Source organism: Pogona vitticeps, chromosome 6, assembly GCF_051106095.1.
Source record: "Pogona vitticeps strain Pit_001003342236 chromosome 6, PviZW2.1, whole genome shotgun sequence".
Taxonomy (NCBI): domain Eukaryota; kingdom Metazoa; phylum Chordata; class Lepidosauria; order Squamata; family Agamidae; genus Pogona; species Pogona vitticeps.
The window spans coordinates 117,363,052-117,372,986 of record NC_135788.1 but is presented as its reverse complement, the minus strand read 5'-3'; the positions used below and the strand labels follow the sequence as shown (position 1 = coordinate 117,372,986).

General features: G+C 44.6%; 2 long non-coding RNA genes across 2 annotated transcripts; one reads left to right on the top strand and one right to left on the bottom strand.

Moving 5' to 3' along the window:
* Positions 1-187: 187 nt before the first annotated feature.
* Positions 188-1,024, bottom strand: LOC144583747 (uncharacterized). Its single transcript, XR_013537664.1, has 2 exons — positions 517-1,024; positions 188-433 (listed from the first exon to the last, which is right to left on the bottom strand). It is a non-coding gene; the product is annotated as an uncharacterized LOC144583747 (long non-coding RNA).
* Positions 1,025-3,337: 2,313 nt separating this feature from the next.
* Positions 3,338-4,221, top strand: LOC140701377 (uncharacterized). The gene is made up of 2 exons (XR_012080308.2): positions 3,338-3,417; positions 3,747-4,221. It is a non-coding gene; the product is annotated as an uncharacterized LOC140701377 (long non-coding RNA).
* Positions 4,222-9,935: the final 5,714 nt, after the last annotated feature.

Sequence of the window (9,935 nt, the reverse complement as noted above, 5' to 3'; positions counted from 1 at the left end):
TTTTTCCTGGAAGCAATTTAAAATTATTTACAGTGATTTAGCAGTTAAAAACCAGTCATAGGTAGAATTCAACTTCCTGGTTTTTGTACAGAGCTTCTGTTAATTTTACTTCACTGTGCATCCCGGACACAGTAATACACAGCTGAGTCAGCAGCTACAACGGAGTTCAGCTGGAGATAGAATTCACTTTTGGAAGTCTCTGAAGAGATAGTTGTACGGCTCCGAAGAGAAGAGGCAAACCAGGTTCTCCCATCATAGAGGTATATTCTTGCAACCCATTCCAGGCCTTTCCCAGCAGGCTGTCGGATCCAGTTCCAAATATAAGATGAATCAGTCAGAGAGACTCCTGTCACTTTACAAACCAGTCTGAGGCTTTCTCCGGGTCTCACTGTGGCTGGGCCAGAAGATACGAGTTGTATGCTGGCTAAAGTACCTAAGGCAGAAGAACCAAAAGAAATGATCAAACATCTTTACAAACGTCATTTGGGAGCTTTCTATTGGACTGTGTTTACTTACATCTGAAGATGGCCACCAGATAGAAGAAGAAGAACAGGAAGAATTTCATCTTGTTGAAGGTAGAGGACACAACCTTCAGAACCCGTTGTAGATCCTTGCAAGAGAAAGATCCTTTTGAAGAGGCCTTCTAAAGAAATACATTTGCATGAGCCCCTCCTTCAATCTACAAAAGGAATCCAAATGTGGAGTTGAATTGAAGGCTTGTGCTTCCTCCATCACTAAGAAGGAAGACCCACCTTTTCTGAAGACGCACAAATTTGAATGACCCACATTCTTGTTATCGGGTTTGAGTAACTAAAAAGGAAGGAGATGTTCTGGATAAATATTATCTAATCCATGTGCATGGTGGACAGGAAGACTCCCCCTTGCTATGATCAACTTCCTCATCAACAGCCAGACCTTCCAAATTTAAAAGAAATACACCAGGGAGAAGCAACCAAGCAAGTCTTCCTATCTGTATTATAAATGGTCTGCTTTCCTACACCATGTTCAAGGTTAGTGAGAAAGAGACATACAGTGGTGCCTCGCATAGCGAGGTTAATCCGTTCCGGATTAACCTTCGCTATGCGAAAACATCGCTAAACGGGACTAAAAAAGCCATAGAAACGCATTGAACTTTGTTCAATGCGTTCCTATGGCTTGAAAACTCACCGTTAAGCGATGTTTCTTCCATAGCGCCGCCATTTTCGCGCCCTCGGTAAGCGAGGGCAGGGCGCGAAAATGCGGTGCGGACGTTCCGGCGGCCATTTTGGAACCACCGATCAGCTGTTCTCCCCCGCTTCGTTTTGCGAGGATCGCTAAGCGAATCGCTTAGCGATCATCGCAAAGCGAAAAATCGCCATAGGGGCCATCGCTGAGCGAATGCTCCAGCGATGGCCCGGACCCCCTCGCTATGCGAATTCATCGCATAGCGAAGCACTCGCTAAGCGAGGCACCACTGTATTTAGAAAAGGAGGGAGGAAGCTATGGTCTCGCTTGATGTGCTGGAATAGGAGGAGTCCAAAGCCACAACAAGCTGGAACTCAACCTGCAAATGGCAGGGTTGACTGTTAATAACAACATCACGGTTTCTTTCCATGATACTAATTCTGCTTTACTGTATATGCTTCCTATCTTCGGCTCTCTGCTGCCACCTTCAGTGACTACTCCTCTAGATTTTAAAACTGTTTTACCACTGAAAAGGGATAGGCCTGAAGGGGATAAAATATTTACTTGGAATCACAAATGCTTGTCTCGCTCTCCCTACAAGAGAAAGTGAGATTTCCACCTTTCTGAGAGGAAGGGCAAGATTCCTGACCTTCAGTTCACCTGTGGCGTTGATGCCAACAATGGCCCTGAGCCACCTGAGTCGATTTGGAGTGCTGGGGATTAAAGGAGGAAATCAGTGGCGACAAGGAACACCCCTCGGTGAATGCTGTCAACAGGGAGGAGTTCAAGACTCAGGAAGTCCCAGTGCAGCCGGAAGCTTAATGCAGTCTGCCACTGGGACTCCAAAACTGGGCACTGGGAGGAGTTTTTTGTGCTGGCAGGGCAAGTGTTTTTCTTATTTACATGCCCAGTCTACTGAACTGCATTGTCCATGGTATGTGTCATGGCAGTTTGTCATCAATATTCATGGGGATTCCATTACACAAGACTAAACTGATTCATGGGTTCTGATCTTGAAAAGAGAACATTGTCAGAACTGTAGATAAACAGATGAATTCTCTAACAAAACTCAACAAAATGGCATCTTTGATTTCTTATTTCTTTCTTTTTCTATCCGGTTTGTAGAAAAGGCTTTTAATAAGACAAAGTGTTACAAAAAAACATGCACACAATTAAACATTTGAATATACAACATGTTTTGAGATAATCTCCATGATTTATAGATCTTCTTTTTAAAAAATCTGGATTAGTTTCTCCTGGAAACATTTAGAATAATTTAGACCCTGGATGTAGAATTCAACTTCCTGGTTTTTGTACAGAGCTTCTATTAACCTTACTTCACTGTGCATCTCGGGCACAGAAATACACAGCTGAGTCAGCAGCTACAACGGAGTTCAGCTGGAGATAGAATTCACTTTTGGAAGTCTCTGAAGAGATCGTTGTACGGCTTCGAAGGGAAGAGGCAAACCAGATTCTCCCATCATAGGGGTATATTCTTGCAACCCATTCCAGGCCTTTCCCAGCAGGCTGTCGGATCCAGTTCCAAGCATAAGATGAATCAGTCAGAGAGACCCCTGTCACTTTACAAACCAGTCTGAGGCTTTCTCCAGGTCTCAACGTTGCTGGGCCAGAGGATACGAGTTGGATGCTGGCTAAAGTACCTAAGGCAGAAGAACCAAAAGAAATGATCAAACATCTTTACGAACGTCATTTGGGAGCTTTCTCTTGGACTGTGTTTACTTACGGCTGAAGATGGCCACCAGATAGAAGAAAAGGAACAGGAAGAAATTCATCTTGTTGAAGGTAGAGCGCACAATCCTGTCAGCTATGGATCTAGAACCCGTTGTGGATCCTTGAAAGAGAAAGATCCTTTTGAAGAGGCCTTCTAAAGAAATACATTTGCATGAGCCCCTCCTTCAATCTACAAAAGAAAACCAGCAGGGGAGTTGAATTGCAGGCTTGTGCTTCCTCCATCATTAAGAAGGAAGATCCACCTTTTCTGAAGACGCACAAATTCGGATGGCCCATATTTTTGTTATCAGGTTTGAGTAACTAAAAAGGAAGGAGATATTCCGGATAAATATTATCTAATCCATGTGCATGGTGGACAGGAAGACTCCCCCTTGCTATGATCAACTTCCTCATCAGCAGCCAGACCTTCTCATTTTTAAAAGAATTACACCAGGGAGAAGCAACCAAGCAGGTCTTTCCATCTGTATTGTAAATGGTCTGCTTTCCTACACCATGTTCAAGGTTAGTGAGAAAGAGACATATTTAGAAAACGAGGGAGGAAGCTATGGTCTCGCCTGATGTGCTGGAACAGGAGGAGTCCAAAGCCACAACAAGCTGGAACTCAACCAGCAAATGGCAGGGTTGACTGTTAATAACAACATCACGGTTTCTTTCCATGATACTAATTCTGGTTTACTGTATATGCTTCCTATCTTCGGCTCTCTGCTGCCACCCCCAGTGACTACTCCTCTAGATTTTATAACTGTTTTACTACTGAAAAGTGATGGGCCAGGAGGGAATAAAATATTTACTTGGAATCACAAATGCTTGTTGTCTCGCTCTCCCTACAGGAGAAAATGAGATTTCCACCTTTCTGAGAGGAAGGGCAAGATTCCTGACCTTCAATTCACCTGTGGTGTTGATGCCGACAATGGCCCTGGGCCACCTGAGTCGATTTGGAGTGCTGGGGATTAAAGGAGGAAATCAATGGCGACAAGGAACACCCCTCGGTGAATGCTGTCAACAGGGAGGAGTTCAAGACTCAGGAATTCTCAGTACAGCCGGAAGCTCAACATAGCCTGCCACTGGGACTCCAAAACTGGGCATTGGGAGGAGTTTTTTGTGCTGGCAGGGCAAGCGTGTCCAGATATGCTGAGGCAAGGCAAGAAAGCGACAGGTGGACCAACTTGATTGCATAAAACAAGAAGAATTATTTTTATAACACTGGAGAGGACAAGTCTGATGAATCATGAACCATGAATTTTATCCCAATTAACTGAATTAGTTTCTTGGATTATTGGGGGTGGGTTAGACATACTGTGGATATCTTAAAAAAAGAAAAGATTCCCAAGCCCCCTGGCCCAACAGCCTGCCCCCTCTCCTCCTTCCCTCCGCCCCTGTTGCCTCTTTACTCTGGTTGCCACCACTGCCCTACCACTGCCCCACCACCACTGCCCCAACACTCTGCCACCGCAGCCCCTGCCAACACCACCACCGCTGTCTTTGCAAACCTGGCAGCTGTGCTTCCCTTAGGGAATGCCGTATGGGATGCTGCCATGAGCATTTTTGTGACAGGTGGCCTGGTTTCCCTTAGAGCCAGCTACAGTGCCCGAACGGAAGCCACAGCCACCCTTTGCAAAGATGAAATGCCAGCTTCCTTTAGGGCTGGTTCCAATGCAAAAGGTGGCTTTCATTCCCTTGGGACATTGTAGTCAACATTAAGGGAAGCGTCATCTGTCATTTTTTAAATGTTGGTGGGCCTGGTGGTGGCACAGGAGGAAGCAGCAAAAGTAAAGAGGCGATGGGGGCAGTGGGAATGGGGCAGGAGTCAGGCATTTGGTTTTGGGGGCCTCAAGTATGGGGGCATGGGCTAGCCTAGCCTAGCCCTTTCATTTCTACATATGGGCCCATCAATCAGCTGATTGGTGGACCCGTAGGCAGAGATGGAAGGCCATAGGCAGAGAGAGAAGGCTAGGCTGCCATCAGCTTAGCCTTTCCCCTCTGGATATGAGGGATGAATAAAAAGGGTTTAATATTCATCCCTTTGTATTCCTCAGGGTGTCCAGAACTGACAAATATGAAGGGAAGAATCATGAATCAGCAATGTCTCAAGTATCGCAACTTGTTTTTCTTATTCACATGCCCAGTCTACTGAACTGCATTGTCCATGGTATGCGTCATGGCAGTTTGTCATCAATATTCATGGGGATTCCATTACACAAGACTCAACTGATTCATGGGTTCTGATCTTGAAAAGTGAACATTATCAGAGCTGTAGATAAACAGATGAATTCTCTAACAAAACTCAACAAAATGGCATCTTTGATTTCTTCTTTCTTTTTCTATCCGGTTTGTAGAAAAGGCTTTTGATAGGACAAAGTGTTACAAAAAAACATGCACACAATTAAACATTTGAATATACAACATGTTTTGAGATAATCTCCATGATTTATAGATCTTCTTTTTAAAAAATCTGGATTAGTTTCTCCTGGAATCATTTAGAATAATTTAGACCCTGGATGTAGAATTCAACTTCCTGGTTTTTGTACAGAGCTTCTGTTAACCTTACTTCACTGTGCATCTCGGGCACAGAAATACACAGCTGAGTCAGCAGCTACAACGGAGTTCAGCTGGAGATAGAATTCACTTTTGGAAGTCTCTGAAGAGATAGTTGTACGGCTCCGAAGAGAAGAGGCAAACCAGATTCTCCCATCATAGGGGTATATTCTTGCAACCCATTCCAGACCTTTCCCAGCAGGCTGTCGGATCCAGTTCCAAACATAAGAGGAATCAGTCAGAGAGACCCCTGTCACTTTACAAACCAGTCTGAGGCTTTCTCCAGGTCTCACTGTGGCTGGGGCAGAAGATACGAGTTGTATGCTGGCTAAAGTACCTAAGGCAGAAGAACCAAAAGAAATGATCAAACATCTTTACAAATGTCATTTGGGAGCTTTCGCTTGGACTGTGTTTACTTACATCTGAAGATGGCCACCAGATAGAAGAAGAGGAACAGGAAGAAATTCATCTTGTTGAAGGTAGAGCACACAACCCTGTCACCTATGGATCTAGAACCTGTCGTGGATCCTTGAAAGAGAAAGATCCTTTTGAAGAGGCCTTCTAAAGAAATACATTTGCATGAGCCCCTCCTTCAATCTACAAAAGAAAACCAGCAGGGGAGTTGAATTGCAGGCTTGTGCTTCCTCCATCATTAAGAAGGAAGATCCACCTTTTCTGAAGACGCACAAATTCGGATGGCCCATATTTTTGTTATCAGGTTTGAGTAACTAAAAAGGAAGGAGATATTCTGGATAAATCTTATCTAATCCATGTGCATGGTGGACAGGAAGCCTTCCCCTTGCTATGATCAACTTCCTCATCAACAGCCAGACCTTCTCATTTTTAAAAGAAATACACCAGGGAGAAGCAACCAAGCAGGTCTTTCCATCTGTATTGTAAATGATCTGCTTTCCTACACCATGTTCAAGGTTAGTGAGAAAGAGACATATTTAGAAGAGGAGGTCTCGCTTGATGTGCTGGAATAGGAGGAGTCCAAAGCCACAACAAGCTGGAACTCAACCTGCAAATGGCAGGGTTGACTGTTAATAACAACATCGCGGTTTCTTTCCATGATACTAATTCTGCTTTACTGTATATGCTTCCTATCTTTGGCTCTCTGCTGCCACCTTCAGTGACTACTCCTCTAGATTTTATAACCGTTTTACCACTGAAAAGGGATGGGCCTGAAGGGGATAAAATATTTACTTGGAATCACAAATGCTTGTCTCGCTCTCCCTACAAGAGAAAGTGAGATTTCCACCTTTCTGAGAGGAAGAGCAAGATTCCTGACTTTCAGTTCACTGGTGGCCTGGGAGGGTGATGCAGATAATAGCCCTGGGCCACCTGAGTCGATTTGGAGTGCTGGGGATTAAAGGAGGAAATCAATGGCGACAAGGAACACCCCTCAGTGAATGCCGTCAACAGGGAGGAGTTCAAGACTCGGGAAGTCCCAGTGCAGCCGGAAGCTCAACATAGCCTGCCACTGGGACTCCAAAACTGGGCATTGGGAAGAGTTTTTTGTGCTGTCGGGGCAAGTGTGTCCAGAATCTCTTGTCCATAATCTTATATTCATAGATAAATTGATGACCTCTCTAACAAAACTCAATGAAGCAGCACCTTTAGGTTCTTCTTTATTTCTTTCTACTTGCTATTTACTCATTTAGTCGTGTCTGTCTCTTCGTGACCCCATGGACCAGAGCACGCCAGGCCCTCCTGTCTTCCACTGCCTCCCGGAGTTTGGCCAAATTCATGTTGGTCGTTTCGGTGACACTGTCCAACCATCTCGTCCTCTGTCATCCCCTTCTCCTCTTGCCTTCACACTTTCCTAACATCAGGGTCTTTTCCAGGGAGTCTTCTCTTCTCATAAGATGGCCAAAGTATTGGAGCCTGAGCTTCAGGATCTGTCCTTCAAGGGAGCACTCAAGGTTGATTTCCTTCTGAACGCATAGGTTTGTTCTCCTTGCAGTCCAGGGGACTCTCAAGAGTCTCCTCCAGCACCACAATTCAAAAGCATCAATTCTTGGGCTGTCAGCTTTCTTCATGGTCCAGCTCTCACTTCTATACATCACTACAGGAAAAACCATAGCTTCAAGTATGCTAACCCTCAATTAGACCATTCCTTTTCAACCATTTTCCAATTTTTATTTCCCTTGATATGTGCCTAGTGTTTGATGTTGTGTCCCTTCTTAAAAAAACAACAACACTTGATCAGAGGCAAGTGAGTCACAATCCATGGAAGCACTTATTCTTTAAGGTGCAAAAGATTCTTTGTCATTTTTTCACCAACATGCAAACACTGCTGACCTCTTCTTCTGGAAATCTCTTAAAACATGCTTGGTCCAAAGATAAGCCTCAACTGTGCAAGTGATGTGTCTTGATTCCCAGTTTATTGAGGTCTGCATGTCTTTATATGCAGCCTGCCAGAAAGGGAAGGAGAGCAAATTGTGATGGTAACTAACTTGAGAATTTCTATAATACAGTCTCTCCCTTTCAAGCTTTTTGTTTTGGCCTGAATCACTGTGCATCTCGAGTGCAGTAGTATGTGGCAGCATCCTGAGCTGTCAGAGAACTTAGCTGAAGATAGATCTCATTCTTGGCTGTGTCAGCGGAGAGCTCAATTCGCCCTTGGAGAGACACATCAATGTATTTGACTCCACTGAATGGATAGATCCAACCCAGCCATTTTGGATTTTCCCCTGCTGGCTGTTGGATCCATTGCCAGAATATATTCTCCGTAGCAATTGGGAGTCCAGAAATAGTACAGGTGAGACGCAAAGTTTGGCCTAATTTCACCTCTCCATCACCGGACTGGCGCAGCTGTATTTCACCCAGGAGGACTCCTTTGAGCAAGGGAGAGAGAGAGAGCAAGAAAAATACATTAAAACCTTCTTTATGCCTGTGTTGTGCTCTACACTCCAACCCCGCCCTTGTGGATCAACTCACTGGCAGAAGCCGCTAACAGGGCAATAAGCGTCAACAAGCACTTCATTTTGAGGGGAAAAATGTTCATGTAGATGAGTATGTGCACCAGTGTACGAGTGTGTTATATTGCGGTGAAAATCCCTATGCATGAAAATGGCCAATTGAAAAGAAAAGCTGGGGGTGTTTTAATTTGTCCAGGGAGCAGACAGATTTGCATGTAGTTTGCAAATGTTCTTGTCTTTTGAGGGAGGCAGGGAATTCTTTCCATGCTTCAGTCGTCCTGTGCTATATTAAGTCTGAGGGAAACAGCAAGGGGCCAACAGACTTCTCCTTTGGGATTAAAGCTAAAGGAGGCAACTGTTGTAAGAGAGACTTGAGATGGCCACAGACCACCGGTTGAGTAGTTTGTCCCAGTTCATCCGTTGGCTCAACAGTTTGGAGAGAATTTAGCTCCACCTGAGCACGAAAAGTTTGGAGGTGCTTCTGGAGGTTCTTCCAATGGTCTCCAGACCATCCTGCCAGCATACCTCCTTCCCATTCAGACAACCTCTCCCAAAGCTGATTGGTCCTGGTGTCCAGCCACTTAGACCTAGGATTTCATTTCTCTCATTGAACCCCTGGAAAAGACGTGAGATTGATTTGGCCTTGCAATACAGGCACATTGCCTGCCTCTGGGGCCTTGGCACATGCTGTGTGGAGGTCCTTGGTAGATCATTCCCAGAGGGCCCTTCCCTCCAGTCCAAAGGGCTGCTTGTGATTTTTCAGAAGTGAATACACTGTTCTTCAGTGGGCAGACCTGAAAGGGAACCATTTTCATGGTTCCTGTTGCTTGTCCTTTCTTTGGGCCCAACTATTTTGATTTTGCATTGGATTTTGCATTTCAAGTAGCAATCTTGAAACTGCAGAACTGGAGGGGATGCTATGAATCATTGAGTCCAACTCCTGTCAAGGAAGCATAGTGGGGAATTGAATTTCCAACCTCTGGCTCCACCGCCAGATACCTAAAACAACGAGCCATCCAGGATTTTACCTAATGGCTAATTAATTAACAATGATTGATGAGTTCATTTGACTTATGAGTTGACATGCCACAAAGGATATTACCTACTTCAGATACCATCTTTCAGCAGGATGACATAGTGCTGACATTTTAAAGGTCTCAATAATTGTTTTTATAAGTTCTAATATTTGTTATTGGTTTTAGTATTTCTATCTTCATTTTCGTTTTCTATTTTAGGAGCTGTAACCTGGCCAGAGTAGTGCTGTCACAATAATGGGGGCGGGATGCAAACTGAATAAATAAAATAATAATAAGAAAAAGAACATTGAAGTCTATTAAGTCAGCGGTCCCCAACCTTTTTAACCCCGCGGACCAGTTGAGGAAGGAGGGTTACCCTCAGTGCTCATGCGCATGCGCGAAGGAGCAGGTGCGCTCTTGCACAGGTGTGGGTGCACTCATACACATGTGTGTGAAGGAGCTGATGCGAGCATGCTTGTGTGCATGCACAAAGGAGCAAGAAGGTGTCATGCGTGCATGCTCGTGCGCATGTGTGAAGGGTGGT